Source organism: Ambystoma mexicanum, chromosome 3q (assembly GCF_040938575.1).
Source record: "Ambystoma mexicanum isolate Mex_15411 chromosome 3q, UKY_AmexF1_1, whole genome shotgun sequence".
Classification (NCBI taxonomy): Eukaryota; Metazoa; Chordata; class Amphibia; order Caudata; family Ambystomatidae; genus Ambystoma; species Ambystoma mexicanum.
In genome coordinates, this window is record NC_090926.1 from 109,266,254 (window position 1) to 109,282,744 (window position 16,491).

Sequence of the window (16,491 nt, forward strand, 5' to 3'; positions counted from 1 at the left end):
TTCCAGTGGTGTTGCCACATGCGCATTTCAACATACATAAAAAGCTTACAATAGCACAGACTGAGCCCCACAAGCAATTGGAATAATGATTTTAACACAGGGGGGTGTTTTATGGACTGTGTGCCCTGTTCACAGGAGCAGTATGATTGTCTCTCTTCGCATGATCAAGTACATGGTTCTTTTCCTCCTTGGACTTTTACTTTATAATAAATAGTTTGTTAAAACGAACCTGTAACACAATTCGAGCTTCCTACACTCTTTTCTTGTTTGCAATATTTTCCAGTTCAGAGAGAGGGGGAGACTTGTCCGCACTTTGCAGAGGAGTAATTTCCCCCTGAGGATCCAGTTTTGTAGAAGTGCGCACTGCGTAGGCTTCTGGCCAACATCTGACCGGTGACTGTATCAGAGGGTGCAGTGGGGCGCGCCCCCTCCTACCGGAGAACTTCCCGTTTACACCATTTAAAAACACCTATTAATAGCTTTCAAAGAATCATATCAGATAGAGCACAGGGTATTTTGCAACTGTGATGTTTATTTAAGGAGGGTAACGAGCACTTTTGAACTCTACGAAAAATCACTTCTTCCAAATACAACTACTTGGACTGTAGCTACCCCCTTCTTGTACTGCCTGCCCATACCCCTTCCGTTCACTATTACCATTTAACCAACTGGGCGCCCCAGGCCATTCCCTCGCAAGAAATACACGTAAGAGCCCCGCGGCTGAGATGCTTCCCAAGTCCCACACGGACAGAGACATCGCCAAGGACACAAAAGATGGACCTGTACATTTGCCCACTGCTCCTTCCTCAAACCTCCCCACACTGTCACGCTCAACTTCTACCTACACATTTACCGACACAAATACCCCTCCCAAAAGACGCAAACACCAGAACATTACACAGCAAAACAGCTGCAATCAACTTGCTCACCACACCCCCTCTCAATCCATCGTAGCACCCTGGGCAGCAGACACCCCCTTCTGGACACGAGAATGCCCTTATGATCTCAACACAGAACACCTAGAAACAGACACTCAAGGATCACGTACTTCCTGCATGATCCAAGAGCAGCATTTTCTCTTTATAACCATTAACCTGACCCATCCCCCTCTCTTTCAGATCTGCTGGAGCACTGGGGACCATGCAAATGGCAATGGTGTGCACAATATATCCCACTAATGTAACACAACTGCCTGTCACCCTTTGCTTGTTGTTCTTTTACTTTGTCATCTGTGAAGCGCTCTGGTGTCTTGTGAGTGGGTCTGTACTGCATAAATATTCTTAATGAATACATAACATCCACACGAAGATACAACCCCTCGAATCCCCTCTTGGCCTCCCTTGACTTACTTCCTTGTATGTAAGCAGTGCAGATCAAAGGAACCTAAGAAAGGTGACGGGGCATATGACCGAGGGTGCTGACGAACTGAGGGTACAGGGGTTACTACAGCGGTCTGCAACCTTCAGCTCTCCAAATGTTTTGGACTGCTACTCCCATGATCCCTCATCATTGACTTGGATGACAAAGGCTGATGGAAGGGGTAGGCCAAAACATCTGGGGAGCCGAAGGTTATCGCGAAAGCAACAGAAGCTGCTACCTTGGCTACGAATGCATGTCCATTATGTACTGAAAGAGTAGCACTACCTGATTATGGGTACAAGAAAAACGACTAGGAGCAACAGAAGGCTTGAAGGCCACCAACCACGGCTTTGGAGTAGGTTACAAGCAACAAACACAAGGTGGACGCTTTTAGTCCAAACAGTGATTGAAACAAATGCTGAGATCTCTGAATATAGATAAATATGTTTCTGTAGACATTTACAACTCCATTGCTTCCTGGTGGAAAATAGGGAAAGATGGCGGCGGGGGTGGGGGGCAACTATTAGCTCATAGAAATGATTATCACCCAGGATGCAATGGGATGTATTCCCTGGATGTACACAATCCTAAACATGGCTGATCAATGCACCAATGATAAGCTGCAACAGGCTGTGTGTATCTTAAACCCCAGGCACAGGCTGGGATTTACCCAGATGGAGACCAGTCGTGCTGTGAGTGTCTGCAGCAAGAGGGCACGTGGCAGTATATTATGGGGCAATGCTCCGCTCAGAGGGGAAATTCATAAGATCCTGGGAGGGAACATAATAATAGATGATTCCACTGAAATCCTGTGGGAAGCAGCCCGAGGTACAGCATAACCATCACTGTCTGGGAAAGAGACATTATCCATATGGGATCACTGGTGGCTCGCACCGTAAGTACCACTAACTGGGAATGCGCTGAACCGCCACAATTAATGAAGGATGGCGCCATGAGGTGAGAACAAGTCTCCCATCAATGTAATCAACACAGTCAGAGATTTCTAAAAGTTTGGGGTAGCTGCTTGTTTTTTTTCTGGAAGGAGTGGGGATACATTTTGAATCTGGTTAAGGGCTTTGACAAATATATTAATACAACCAAGGCAGAAAAAGACTGGGAACCACAGTGCTTGTACAGGTAGTAATCACATACAAAATAATCACAAAACAATAATTAAGTGGTTGGTGGTGATAATGCCGCAGGTGATTGCGTCTGGACGTGGGACCCCTGCCCAGGGACTCCACCAATTAAGAAAATAACAAATGTTACCATCACACTGCGCATGTTCACCAACAGTTTTTATATGAGTGAAATCAAAAAATTGGTTTCAGCCGACACGTGTTTCGAGCACAGCTCTTCTTCTAAGGCCTGAACGTCCTGTCACGGCCACTCATGTTGAGCAACATATAACAATTCAAATTTCTCTCAAATCTGTGGTTGCGTTATCTCAATAATAAAGAAGTATATATCCTCGCAATTGCGGAATACCAATCTGCTGGCTAATGCTATCCAGCCTCAAAGTATTATCGCGCCTTTGACAAATATAGATTGCTCATGGAATGTTATATTTTTGATGAGCTTGTTTAGATGAAATGAATTGTTAAGTTTTAAATTATTTTCCAATACTCACTGGCATAACAGGGGACCCCGCAGCCCCTGCGGTGCGGGGGGCCCCGCCAGCACATGTCCTGGGAGGGGGCCCCACTTAAAAAAAAAACAAAAAAAAAACTATTTTCTAAACAAAAAAAGTTTCCTTTGAAATTCACTCTGCATTCATAAAGAACATTTCTGTCACAGAAATAATTTCTTTATGAAGGCAGAGTGACTACAAAAAGAAACTTTCTTTTTGAAGCCCGAGGGCCCTCCCACCTCATGACATGAAAGACCCTAGGCTGGACGCCTCCATGTTATGGCGTGGGGGGGAGCCCTATGCCTTCAAAAAGAAATAGTTTGTTTTTGAAGTCACTCAGCCATCATAAAGAAATTATTTTGGTTATGGTTTGGTCCTTAACTGAAATAATTTATTAATGAAGTTATAGTGATTTAAAAAAGAAACAATGGGGCTCATTCTGACCATGCCGGTCCGGAAACAGTGCTGGTAAGCTTACAGGCACTGTTGTTTCCGGACCGGCATATTACAGGTCTGCCTGGTGGGGCTGCCGTGCCCGACAGGTCTGACCCTGCCTGGCACAGCAGCCACAGTAGGCAGACCCGTCACGGAAGCACCGGCACCGTTAACAACGGTGCAGGTGCTTCCATGTCCCCATTCCCGTGGAGTCTGGGGATTAACGAAACTACCAGGACCTGTTTTCCCAACCGCCGGACTTGAAATAGCACGGTGGCACCGGGAAGTCAGGCACTAGTAATTTTTTACAGGTCCGGAGGCAACCCGCTGGTAGCACCGGCACGTTTACCGCTGGACCCGTAATGAGCCCCAATTTCTTTTTGAAGTAATAGGGCTCCCCTCACCTCCATGACGTGTGCGTGTGTGAGTCTATGGTGAAAGGGTGCACACTCAAATGTATAGCTGGCTGCCTGTGTGTGTATGGTGAAAGGGTGCACACTTAAATGTATGGGTGGCTGTCTGGGTGTGCGTACATGGTGAAAGGGTCCACACTTAAATGTATAGGTGGCTACCTGTGTTAGTGTATGGTGAAAGGGTGCACACTTAAATGTATGGATGACTGGGTGTGTATATGGTGATTGGTGTGTGTGCTTGTGTACAGGGGCACAACAACACCTTCATTTCGGGGGGGCTAACCCTTCAAATGTTAGGAGAGGCGCTAATTTCACAGGCGGTGGGGAGGGTGAAACTTATTTGTGTGGGCGCATCCAACTTATTTACGCATTTTAATGAGACTATTCTAGTGCAGACTAAATGTTACAAGCAGTTAACTCTCTCCTATAAGTCTCCTGTTCCCTCTCTACCCTTCCAATCACTCCCCTGGCATGCAAGTACTAAACCCACATCATGATTTCAATTGCCTAAACAATGTGGCATTTGAATGCAGGTACTAACAGTGAAATGCTTTACGTTGGTAATTGCTGGGTTCTTGTTAACAGCAAAAACCAGGTGCCGTTTAACATCTGTGTACTGTTTGGTTCGGCAACTGCTCTAAAGGTTAGCCAGGTTGAGTCAATATAGCCCAAAATGTCAGGGGGCTTAGTGCTGAAGCCCAGTCAACTCAATGGTGTTGCACTACTACTTGTATTTAATGCCTTGCTTACTCCTAGCCCTATTCTTCCTTGTCCCAGTACTTATGTATGAGGCAGTACTTGTGTGTGAGGCACTCTGCCTCATACACTTGTACTGGGAAGAGGTAGAGGTACATGGAGGTAATGCCTGATTTAGCTACCTGTAATCTTCATCACTCCTAGTCCCACTGTTCCTCATCCCAGTACTTACCTATGAGGCAAGGAGCCTCATACCTAAGCTCTGGGACAAGGAAGAGGGACGTGGAGGTAATTCTGGGCCAAGGAGCTGATTGTGGAGGTTGGGGTAGTGGGTGGGAGGGAGAGGGGATGTGTGGGGGGGTGGGATTGTGTGATAAATCATAATGGTTGTTCATCTCCAGGCTAAGCAGGCATGATATGTGGTATTTGAGGTTAGAGAGGCATTTTGATGCAGCCAGTCTAGTCATTCCTCAGTTTGGTATGACTTTCTTTTAACTGGACATTTCTGATAAAGCAGTCCTGCTAACTTTAATTAACTGGCTATATTGGCATTTGAGTGCTGCCAGTCTAGCCATTTCTTACTATGGCATTGTATATTTTTCTGGGCATCTGTGATAAAATGATATGATATGATACAAGTCATTTATAATGCGCCTGTACACAAGTGTATACAAGGAAGGGATGATAGAGGGAGGACAAGACAAATTATCTCAGTAGGCCTTGTGTCATTGTGAGAACGAGAAGTGCAAGGGGAAAGGGAGGGGGGAAGTGCAAGTGAGAGGGGAGGGGAAAACAGGGCAGCAATGCTCTGAGTAAGTGCAGCCAGGGCAGAGCGGATATTGGTTGTGCAAGGAGAACAAGGGACTGCAGGGTTGCAGTTACAGCCCCTAAGAGCATGGTAGGCCCAGAGGCAGTGCAAGGGTAACCAATCAAGAAAGAGCCTGGACTCAGAGAGACTCTGAGGGTAGCCAAGCAGCCAGTGGGTACAGCAGACAGATAGGTCAGCAGGGGGGGAGAGAGAGAGAAAGCAGCGGAGAAGAGGAAAGTTTTGAGCTGCTTCCGAAACTTCAGGTTGTCCGCCTCAAGTTCAAGAGGGGCAGGGAGGCCATTCCAGAGGGAAGCATCAGCAGAGGAGAGAGGTCTACCCCCACTCTATGCCTGGAGAAATGTCTAAGCCTTAGAGAGTTGGAGGTAGCTGAGTGAAGGGCTAGAGAAAGAAGGTATTTTGGAAGAGAGCATTGGATTTAGTGTGGGCCCTGACCCCAGAAAGCCTTGTGGACAATGCAAAGGTTCTTGAACTTGATCCTTGCAGCCAGTGGAGAGATTTCAGGGCTGGAGAAATACAACCCCAGGGCTTGAGGCCAAGGGTAAGTCTTGCAGTCCTGTTCTTGATTAGTTGCAGATGACGGAGACTAGAGGAAGACAGATTGAGAAAGTGGCTGTTGCAGTAGTCCTGCCTAGAGACAGTGAGCTTCTGGTGGAGAGTGAGAAATGGAAGAGTCCCTTTGAGGAGGAGCAGCTGGTAGTGGGACTTCTTGGTGATGTCCGAGATGTGAGGAGAGAAAGAGAGTGTGGTGTTGAAGATGACACCAAGGTTTTTTTTGCCTCCCAGGAAGGCAAAGGAAGAGGGCCCAAAGCGGTCTGCTATATTGAGAGAGGAAACACAGAGGCAAGGGTTCCAATGAGAAGGATCTCTGTCTTACTGGCATTAAGGCAGAGATCGTTGGAGGTGCACCAATCCTGAATCGTGGATAGACAGTCAGGAATGAGCAAGAGAGGAGAGGAGGCTGAGGGGAGCCTGAAGGAAAGCTGAGTCATCCGCATAACACTGAAAGTTAGAGGAGAAGGTAGAGATCAGTGAGGCCAAAGTGGCCAAGTAGAGGTTGAAAAACCAGCGTGAGAGGATAGAGCACTGGCGAATGCCACAGGTAGAGAGAGGTGGCAGAGAGAATGGGGCCAAGATGGACCTGGGAGCAGAGGGGTGGTCCAAGTGGAAGGAGGTCAGTCACTCTAGGGTCTGATCCATGATGCCCAGGTTCTTACAGAGTCGATTGATCAGGATGGCGACGTTGACCCTGTTGAAAGCAGAGGAAAGATGAAGAATGTGTGCTCTCTTCTTGATGAGTGATATTGCTTCGACTGGCATTTTGCTGCAACCAGTCTAGGTATGTCTAAATGTGGCCTGGCATGTTTTACTATAATGTTATTACGTGTTTAACAATCGTCTACATTGTGCAGCCAGTTGGACATGTTTTGATTGTGGCATGGCATTCTTAATAGCAAAGCATTAATGTTCCTGTGCACTGTTGGTGACTTGCATGTATTGGATTGTGTTACCCTACAAAACAATTGCAAACGCTCTGGCTTTATATCCAATTTATCTCAGAAAGTGTGCTGTATATTGCATTAAAACACATATTTATATCTTTCTCCTAGTGCAGTGTGCGGCATACCCCTTCAGCAGCACGTTCATGCGTATTGCGCAAGTGTGACAATCTAGGCCGGCCCAGAGTGTGGCGCGACCCGTGATTTGTTGCCGAGTTGGGGGGCCCCTTCAGCATGGCTTGCAGCGGGGCCCCCACATTTGTGTTACGCCACTGCCAATACTATCTCCACTTTTAACATATACATTATTTGAGCCGAAATAAAAAAAAAGAGAGAAGACTGTCACACCAACAAACAAGTATTTGCCCTGAAGAGGGTAAATAGGAGAATGTTTCAAAGCAACCTCGACCCAAAGGCGCTTGATAATGTTCATCGTGTGACATGTGTACGAATACATGAACACATGAAAACACAAATAAACGAATGAATGAGTGAATGGACATCTGATGAATGAATGGATTAGTGATGAGAACTGACATGCCTCAAGGCATACATAGTTCCTCTTTCCTAACCCCTTAAGTGCCAAAGACGAGTATGCTCGTCCTTTTTGCATAGACTTGAATAATAACCTGGCACTTAATCTTAGAGTCATTAGGGATGGGAGACTTTCGTGGGGTGGTTCTCCTCCTTAAGCCACTTTTTGGAGATGCCAAGAATGCAGAGCGCTGTGCCCTTGCATAAGCCCTTGCCTTTCATTATTGTTGCGGTGCAGTTCGCCGTCTGGGTGCACGCCTAGCGGCTGCTTACAAACAATCAGGGAATTTTGATGGCCGGCCATTTGCTTAATTTACATAAGATGAAGTTCCTTCTCATCAAGAACTATTGTATATGACCAGTGAATCTGTGGATACAAGAACGTATGTTACATAATGCTGCTTGGCTAAATATACAGTAATTTCCAGGAACTTACACTTTAAAGTTGCATACTACAATGCACGCTCCTCTTTGGAGGTTCAAGGATTCACAACACTTTTTAAATTTCAAAATCTGGAAGAATGCCTGCCAGGGACAAACGCATTGGTGCTTAAAGTCCCTTCTATCAATAAAGAGATGTCTGGGAGAATAGAATAGTTGGGGCCCGGACTGATGATCTGTTTTGGCCTTGAGTCTTATATATAGGAACAATATTTCCAGCAATAGCTAATTTGCCTCAATGAAGAAGTGACTGGTGTGACCCTAGATTCTCTACGAATGTATTATAGCAAGTCTAGCCTGATTGGGGCTGTTGAGCCCCAGTGTTTGGTAGCGGGTCTTTGGTGAATTGGACAGGAGGAAGCAACAGGAGGCACCACACTTGGTTTCCTAGTTATCGGGCTGGTATGATATCTCTGGGGAACTTACTGATCTTAGACATTGCCTGGGTTTTACAGTTAACATATCATGCCCTGTAGAACTAGGGTGCTGGTTCCCCTGGATCTTTGGTAGCCATAAAGTGCAGAAACCTGAAGCGATACCAGTAACTCAATAGCGATATGGACCGAGTTCTGCCTATTTCTGATTTCTGACGGGGATTCGTAATGCGTCACATGCAGACTGAAATGGGCCAGGGAGAGAAAAGACCACATCCCTGAATAAGGACTCTTACACCAGGGCATTTAGCACAAAAGCCATGCCCGAAGGGCTTTACGGAATTGTTGAAAGTTGTCTAAATTACGAATATCCACACGGAATGAACTCCACAATCATAGAGCGGGAACAGCGATCTTCCCTGGCTTTAAAATGAGCTTTGGATGACTTCCAACAATTTTTGATCTGTTCAACGTAAAAGAAAATGGGCCGTCCTGTAGTGATGGATATTCATGCAAACATTTGAAAACAAGACAGACTAGGCGGTGTTGCCAGGTCTAGAAAAGATCCGTGACTACGCTAATGTCGGGATTGTCGGGACCCGGGGCTAGGTAGCCATTTAGTTGTAGACCCTGAGATTCTATCGGGGGCTACAACCAAAAGACCCGGGGCTATATCCCCCAAAACCCCCTCCTAGAAACGTCGAGACTACCTTAAAAATAAATCGGCATCTGACAGGAAGCCAATGAAGGCTTTAAGTCCCAGAATCGGCGTGTGATACATGGAAAAAAAATCAAACAATCTGCATAGTTCTGAACTCCATTAATAGCCACTTGCATTGTGGGCTACACTTAAGGAAAACAGAACAGACAGAGGCAACATTGGGAACAGACAGGACAGTTCCGGCCCATAGGCTGATAAATGTGACACCTTATCTGTGCTCTGCAGGAGGGCGCAGTGTGCCAGTAATGGTGAGGGCGGAGCAGGAGGGTGGGCTTACTCTATGCACGTTCCTTTTCCTAAATGGAGAGAAATGTCTGGAAGATGACGACAAGCAACTGTAGGCGAGGTAGTGGGCTGCTTATCAGAGTGAAGCAGGAACTAACAGCAAAAGTCCCTTCCTGGACACATGCGTCTTCTAATATTGCCAGTGAATAGCCCATGATGCCTGTTCTATCAGGGAGGCTGTTCTCTGGAACCCAGGCACGTTTTCTTATAATAATTATGATATCGCAGGAGGATGGGCCACAAAACCCGGGGCCTGGGCATTGCATGTTTGAACTCTTTCTCTCTGCATCACAGACTGTTACTGATAGTGAATTATACCTGTGAATGAGTGTGCAACTCCTCGTTTCCAGTAATCTTTCCCAATAACCTTTGTAACAAAACCTCATCTGACCGCCACAATTTGAAAGAGCAATTGCATCCACACATATGATACCGACGCATTTGGAGAGCATACCTTAAGGTGGGCTGAATAGCTTGATAAGTCCTGCGCCGCCCAGACAGCAAGCGTTTAATAAAAAAAAAGTCATAGATGTAGCGGTGCTACCTAGAATCCAGTCAGAGTATCACAGTGGGTCAACCCTGGCTCCCAGCCATGGGGTCATAATGGTATCCACAAAGGTTGATACCCCTGTGCCCCGCACACCTTAATACTGCTGATAAACAACCAGTCAAGATTCAATGCATTACTGTGAAATACAATATCCACAAAAGGTTCTGCAGACTCCAGTGCCCTTATATAATATGGCTGTAGCTCCACACGATTCTGGTAATGTAATCCCTTCATCAGGAGCAAAGGTAGTATCTTTTTAACAATATAAATAATAGAATATTACCACTCAATTAAATTGTAAATTTCAAGAACATTATAGGGAGACTCCATTCAACAAAAGCAATCATATCGCAAGGAGAGTATTTGTTATACCCAACATGATGCAACCGGTTGAAGACCAGAGGTCAAAGAAATTTGAAGTTAGTAAGATATTGTTAAAGGATACGAGATAACAGAGTAACAACCTCATCATCAAAAAGAATTCTTAAAAATTCACAAAGTGGCAAATGTTGTCTGAAAACTTCATGGAGATAATAGGAGTTATTCCAAACGTTAAACATTGTTGTGAAAAAATTAAAGGGAAGATGGTTCTAGCTGGGTCAAATACTTCCAAAATATGAGAATAGTAGTGTAAGAATACATTTGCGATAATATAAGTATAAAGCAAATGTAACCAGAGTAACTGTTTTGGAATCAATTCAGTCTAGAAATAGTCAATAGAACAAGTGGCTGATTCTGAAACAGGTAATAGTGTCCATAATTGACAGGTTTAGATCAAAGGTGAAATATGACAAGAAAGTCAAGCATGGAACCAACCATATCTATTCTTAAAATGTGGTCGAAGAATTAAATTGTTAGGGTGAAGAAACCGGCGCCTGTGTGTGAGGGAGAATAAATGTTTGTAAAATGGCAGAAAAATGTTGATGGGTCATCATGATCTCACTGCGTGACGAGCATAGGGACGTCAGAGATGAGAATAAACAAGTAGGAGCTAATTTTGCTCCTAGTTGTAATTCGATTGCAGGGACCTGGTGTGTTTGTACTGAGGTATAGCCAGGTCACCGTCGCCAAATTTTCATAATTTTCACAGTGGGCTGCAGATGTAAAGATCAAAAGGTGGCGTGCAAGCATGTACACCAACTTTTTCTCTTCACATTTGCACTCTGCAGTGGAAATTAAGTAAACACTGCCTAGCATTTTCGCATGCCAGGCAGTGTTTACATTTAATTGTGAGCAACGCTTGCAATGCTTGCATGTCATACAGCGTTTAATGGTCCTACCCAATGACCCCACACAAGACATTAAGCTCAAAATCGAAGAAATGCTATGTGATGCTGAAGAAAATGGATGGATCTCCCCATCAACTAAATAATTTTTAACAACAAAATACCCAAAGATTCCCCACTTTTATCTATTACCAAAAATACATAAGACTCTTGAAAAGCCACCGGGAAGACCGATCGTTGCAGCAACCGAAGGACTATTGCAACCCCTGGGAATTTACATCGACAAGATTTTACAACCTATCATTCAGAAATGTCCTTCTTACATTAAGGATACTACAGATTTTCTAAACAGACTGCACACCATAGTAATAGAACCGACAGACATCTTAGTCACCATTGATGTATGCAGTTTGTATACATCAATACCACATGATTTAGGATTAGAAGCAGCGGAGTGGATCTTGTTGAATGAAGAGAATGTAGGAGCCTCTAAAGAATTCATGATGATCTTGTTTGACATAATAGCACGGAACGCATACTTCAGACATAACAAAACCTTTTTCCAACAAATAAGTGGAACCGCAATGGGAGCCACTATGGCGCCAGCCTATGCCAATGCCTTTATGATGAAATTTGAGGAGGACTATGTCTTGCACCATTCAGTCTGGCAAAAGAACATCAAAGACTGGGGTCGTTATATAGATGACATTTTTTTTTATTTGGAAAGACACAATGGAGAATCTACAACTGTTTCTGCAATATCTCAACACGATTGATACAAGACTTCAGTTCACATCAGAAATTGGAAATCCTGGTTTACATTTCCTAGACGTACAGATCACACCATCAGTTCCTAACTTTGAGACAAACATTTTCCACAAACCAACAGACAGGAACAATCTCCTTCACAGGCTAAGTTTCACCCACCCACAACCATTAAGAGCTTACCATACAGTCAATTACTAAGAGTTAAAAGAATTGCCAATACCGACACAAATTGGGAATGTGAATCGACTAAAATGCTCGACAAGTTCAGATCAAGAGGATACAAAGAACCAGAATTGCAAGAAGCAAAGAAGCAAAGCAAAAAGTGGATCAAAAAGAACGAGCACAGTTGCTAATACCAACAACTCATGATAGTAAAACTGATCCACAACTGATATTTGTAAGTACAGTATCCAATCTAACAGGATCAAGAAAACAATACTTAAGCATTGGCCAGTTCTAGAATGTGACACAAGACTACAAGGTAACTTCATTAATAAACCAATTTTTGCTTTTCAAAAAAGCCACCTTCTAGTGGATACTAACCCCAATCGAATAAAAAAACAACGCAGCAAACATCCAGGAACGTATCCATGTCTTTCATGCAATAACTGTAATAACGTAACGAAGGGCAACATCATTACTCATTCATGCACTGGCAAAATAATTCTGTTGAAAGATCATGCTAAATACGAAACACAGAATGTAGTATTCTGACAACCAGTAGACAAACCAGTCGTAAAGCACGTATACGCTGGAATGAACATAAATCTAATGTAAGAACAAACAACCGTCATTCACCTATAGCAAGGCATTTTCAAGACCATCCACATCAGTTATCTCAAATGAGGTTTCAAATTTTGGAAGTAATTAAGACTAAAGATTTACGCATGAACATCACAAAGAAACTGGAACAACGAGAAGCGTATTGGATTGATAGGCTTGGAACGGTTGCTCCCACAGGTTTGAATGAAGAACTAGACTTATTTTGTTTTTTGTGAACTTGGTATAATGGAAGAATGTTACTCACAAAGGTAATTACCGATAATGAGGAGCCAGAAGTATGGCAGTATTAGACACAAAGCTGAGACTGATGATAAGCAGCTGACTAAGATTCAGGGCAAGCTGCTCTCATAATGCACGGGAACATATATGAGCCACTATGTGATACAAGACATAACATGTGTCAATGAATAACCCTGCCATGCCACAATATCTGTATGCACAATATGTACTAAGTAATTCACATGTATGCATAGGACCGGATATGAGCCGTGATTCAGCAATAACCATTATTAACTAATAACCTTGCCATTCCGTAATAACTGTACGTATAACATGTATAGATGAATCCACATCGAGCAGCTAATGAAATAGGCAAGATATATTAATGCGTTTATTTAGAGACACCAACAGGAGACAATTGATATTCTGAATTTAACAATCATCATTATGAGGTTGGGTAACATTGACAGAGCTTCAGGACGTATTAAGATCATACCAGCACATTTCTCCATACAATGTATGCAGTACGGACTGTCTCGCACTTATAACAGTATATAACTATCATAGTTACACTATGGGACACTGGCGACACTTCACCATGCCTCACATTATTTATAGAGCAAGTCAAAGATATGAAGCACCTAAGGACATATAGTAGCCCTATCTTCATGCAGAGTTCATTTTACCTCACACCTAGATATCGTTCACAGGGAACTACAATTCCCATATACTCATGAACGACCAGATCGTGTCATCGCGTGTTCCGACGTAATGACGTAGCAGATTTAACCGCGACCAGTGGTACGCAGCGTTCTGTTGCCAAGGGAAACTACTGTTGCCCCGGACACCACACCGCTGCGGACCCTCGAGACGACCCCGCAAGGAATTGCGAGTAGGTAAGCATTTGAACGATGCTTGCAGTAGTACACGTATTATTAGCGAACACACGCTAGTCTCCTAACTGATCCATGTGTCCTTCTTTTAGAGAGGACCAGCTACACGCAACACACCGCCTCGAGATTCTAAAATGGGATCTGACTAAGAGCGCTCCTCACCGGCGGCCGGATGAGGTAAGCTAGTCTATAGATCCGCCCATGTGTCTTTTCACATAAAGTGTGAGTTAGCACGAAAACAATCACTAAGAGTTAGGGCATACATTTCAAATGTATGTAAAGCAGAGTATTGTTAATTTCCTTCCAGAATTTCTCTGAATGTACCCATACTATGAGTATCAACACAAGCAGCTCCAGAGCTTAATATACCCTGGTTTACTATCATGTGATACGACACAGGAGTTTAAGACAAGAATAGTTTGCAGCTAACACAGTGTGTGAATTGAAGATATTGCACAAAAAGGAAAAGCGTACAAAGAAATTGGCAGGTATGTGTTATTTCGTTGGCATGCATAACTACAAAAGAAAGAACGTGAATGTTGATAAATACAGATTGTATTGTTTAATTTAAGATGATTATATCTGGGGTGAAGTTAATCCCAAATTGTTAATGTTTTTTAGAAACTCGCCCTGAGTAAGGACACAGTCCGAAATGCATTGGCAAGTGCTTTCTGCCATAATGATTACAATGAAGAAAAACTTGAAAATAAAGATGTACAAGTTATTGAAATACAAGCAAACAACAGGAGTCGATCTATGGATGATTGACTACGAACAAAGTACTATAAAACCTTGAAGTCTGAATGGCAATACATTTGAAGTAGTATGCACTACAAAAACAGGCATCTCCAAAGCTCAGTGGAAGTGCCACTGAGCTGTTCTCTCCTGATACAGCATTTAATGTTCATTGTAAACAATGCTTACCATGACCTTCACTGGAGACGTTACGACAGGCGTTATTGTGTTACATCTGTCTTTAATGCCACCATTTACGCTACAGGGACTCCCAAATTGAGCTCCATAGTGAAGATTCCGAGGATAAAAAGCAAAAATGGGGCAACAAAATAAGTATAAAATAAGAGGGCAATCCTGCAAAGCGAACATCGCTTTGAGTTAGGAAAAAACACTGAGTTCCCCCTTGTGCCTTTGTATGGTTGTGACACCGTATGGGAAAAGACTGCAACATTAAACTGGTGCATACACATTGCAACAGAGAACCTCAGTTCCACTGACTTCCAAGATAATAGAAGCATCCTTCCCTCGCCATCGGCTTGAAGGCAGAAAATAGATCTTCTAACAGAACAGGATTGGCCTTGAATCATATGAGGAGTAAAGGACCCTTCCAATCCCTGCTGTTGTCAACTTGTTTGCCTCATTGGGCATCAAGTGTTTTTCTTGGAGGAGGGCACTGTCACCCAAATGCTGTTTAGTTATGATAGGACTTTTTCCCTTTTTTATACAATGGTTGAGCTCTTTGACATTCCGAGTCACAATTCATAATTTACATATCTTTCTTTCCAAATACCCTGGTGAGGGCCATACTTAACATATTTTCCATGTCTAGATATCAATCAGTGTCCCAGTATTCAGATACCCTGACCAAGAGGCCTGGTGTCCATGCACCTACTAGTAGTCCACCATCAGTAGCCGTAGATGGTTCAAGGAAGCAAAGACAGCCCAGTGCCTAGAACCCATGTACAACAGGCGCAAATAGATCTCAAGCAATCCTATGAAAGACAAAATGTATAGATTTCTAACGCCTCGCCCCCTTCATGTAACTAACATTTCAGAAATATTTGGCATTCCTGTAAAGGCTGAAATCATGAATCCACTGGAGCCACGGAACATTGACAGAAAGCGCCCACCCACTGGCAATAAACAAGGTGCATGCGTTGTGCCCATCCCTCCTCAGACAAGGGGGCAACCTAGAGAAGGCAGAGCCTGCCCAATGTCCTAGGTGGGATATTGTGCTAGGGAGTGAAACAACATGTGGTTCTCGTCCGTCCCGCAGGCCTAGACAAGCCACCAGATCGCTCAACCCCTGCAGTTCAAGGTGGTAGCCTGCGCCCTTGCTTCTGCAAGACCCTGAAGCTGCGTGCAGGTGTTTGTTAAAAAATACAGTGCAGTCATAGACAAAACCCAAGTGCTTTGCACATTTCTGAAAATCGTGGCCCTTAAACGGTGGCCCATTGATCGTTTTCATAGTGTGGGGAATACCCCATTCACTGAAGACCTCGTCAATTATGACAACAACCTGGGTGAATGCTGTGGAGGGGATCCTCTTTACAAATGCAAACCTTTAGAACTCATCCATGATGACCAGTAAGTCTCCTCTCTCCAACAGCCCATTCAAGTCCATTGCGACCCTGTGCCATACCCTCTCAGGAATTTCAGTCACTTGGAGTGGAAGTGGCGGATCGCTCTAGGCCGTGCACTGACACAGGAAACACATCCTGACCACCTCCTCTACCATGTGATCCATAAATGTGAACTATACAATCTGTCTGAGCACCTTCTTGGTCAATTCCACTCGTGGTGTCCTTCATCTGCCATCAGCACCAGGCTCCTTCAAAGGGAAAACGGTATGAGCAGATGACATCCTCTCAGTATTATCCCTTGTTCGAACACGGCTAGCTCTGTGTTGACCTTTGCCATCCGTTCCATCACCCGTCTGTCGGCACCACTGTGATGTAGTAGCTGCCGCTTATAATCCTTTCACTTGTTGGTGCTAGTCAGGTCCATGGCCATGCCAAGGGACGGGTCTGCCTGTAATGCCTGTTCCAGTTCTTCTATCGTCAGCGCTGGTGGCATGGCCTGTTCAGTGACATAGCAGAGGTAT

The 16,491-nt window shown here is 44.1% G+C and overlaps 1 protein-coding gene across 3 annotated transcripts in view; it reads left to right on the forward strand.

The window, feature by feature from the left end:
• The window catches only part of NFE2 (nuclear factor, erythroid 2), a 170,430-nt gene that overhangs the window by 103,089 nt on the left and 50,850 nt on the right, over nt 1-16,491 (forward strand). The gene's annotated exons all lie outside the window — the stretch shown is intronic.